This window comes from Salvelinus fontinalis, chromosome 12 (assembly GCF_029448725.1).
Source record: "Salvelinus fontinalis isolate EN_2023a chromosome 12, ASM2944872v1, whole genome shotgun sequence".
NCBI classification, from domain to species: Eukaryota; Metazoa; Chordata; class Actinopteri; order Salmoniformes; family Salmonidae; genus Salvelinus; species Salvelinus fontinalis.
In genome coordinates, this window is record NC_074676.1 from 50,370,202 (window position 1) to 50,372,279 (window position 2,078).

Below are 2,078 nucleotides of genomic sequence, written 5' to 3' on the forward strand. Positions count from 1 at the left end.
TTAACTTTAATTGCCCCTGTAAGTCGCTTTGGATAAGAGCGTCTGATAATTGAGGCCAAAGTTCTGGGGATTTATGGTGCTGGCGACTGGAGGGTGAACCTCTTGGTTCTTTCAAATTGTGTAATTTTTATTTTATTTTATTAAATTAAAAAAATGCGTAGGATTGAGATGCTCCAATTAAACATGAGATTCGATCTAAATAGTGTTTCTTAAGAAAATAATATTGCATGACTAATACTATAACCAGTTCCTCACAATGTACATGGTTTCAGCTGTTCATCTGTCACCAGGAGTACTGGTAAGATCAATCATTAGATGCCATTACTGGCCAATGTTATTAGGAACCAATGCTTCACAGTAACACATTTACCCTCACAGTCAAGCCAAGCTCTTCAGCTTTTGACAAGACACATGACATCTCCTTGCAAAGCGGTTTTCATGGTGGGCCTATGCCTGTGCGTTGGGCCTTGGCCTAGTGTGACATGGCTGTTCAGCAGGCAGGCAGGCGGACTGACCAGCGGCTACGGCGAGGCTACGTCTCCTCCAGAGCTCAGTCAAGCAGCAGCAGCAGCAGTAGCAGCAGTAGCTTTGCATTAGGAGCACAGGCTGGAGTGGACTTGGCCACCGTCCTGGCTTTATGCTTCATCACATACTGTCCACAGGGTTCTAAGCTGCCATGACACAGTTTAGATTCTCTCTCTGATGTGGATTTCAAAGACTGTATTAATGGGCATAGCCCGACTGGCTGAGGGGACATTATACACGAGAATCGTGATAGAGGTCCACTACATAGCAGTCAATGTCAGACTGTTTAGGAATCAACAATGAATTAAGCATAGAATTAGGAATCGAAAATACAAAAATGGTAATTAACCTTCTTATGATGGGATAAAGATCCGCCATTTTGGTCAGGGAGTTGGTCAAGCATGGTTTGCCAGTGCTGTGATATAGAGTACCACAGTATGAGTCATAATACCCATACAACCTAGCGGTCAAACAAGAAAATGGTTCCAATTGTTTTTTACACCAAAATGTTTTCCCATATGGGATTTTAGAAACACTTAAAATAATGGCTGTGTTTCGTGTAGGCTTACCCTGACATGACGTTTTGATAACCGTGTAAATCTCTCTAGGACAAGGTGACTTTTATCAATATATTCACCTTTATTTACCCCCCAAAATGAAACGCTAATTAGCTGCTAATGTGGCTATCATGAAGAACTACAAATGCCATGATGATCTGGACGAGACTGCCGAATCAAGGCAAAGGTAAGAATCTATGGATTAACTATCTAATGTTAGCTAAATTTAGACCAGTGCAACAAGTACTGATATTGCATCATATCACAGCACTCACAGATTTCCAAAAATCAACTTTCCAAAAAAAATAAAACTGTTTACATATATTTCAGAGAATATTTATACAGAAAATGTGTATAAATCCCATATAAATTGTATATATAATTATTTGACAATATTTTACGTTGACAATAATTCTATTACACAATTTCTGATACATCACATGCCTTACCAATATGGCTGCCATTTTCACCACATTCTGGAACTTTGAGGTTTTATGACATAGCCCTTCTAGTAATTTAATAGGATCTCCATGGGATTAAGCAAAAACTGAAAGGAAATGCCTGAACACGTTTAGTGGAGAATAAAAAGGACGTTTGAATGAGGTAGAAACGTATCCTTCTATTTTCAGTATTTACATAATACTTGGACAGCAGCTCCACCTCAGCAGCAGCAGGCTGGGTCTGGTCTCAGTAGAGACCATCTTGGCTGGCCGGTTGGCCCAGACGGGGACAGCATGGCGGGGCTCCAGTGCTCTGGCCGGGGCCCAGTTGGTGTTTAATCACAGTGAGCGGTCAGCCTGCCGCGGCCCTTCCTCGCTTTTCACAGCCAACTAACATCACACATATAGGGGGATAGTCCAGGGAGTGGTGCTGGCTGGCTCCTCCCTCCCTCCATCCATCTCTCTCCAGTGTGCCCCACACCCACTGTGCAGGTGTGTAACCATGAACCAGGGACAGTGGCTGCTGGTGGCCCTAAATTGTGGCGAGGGGAAGAGG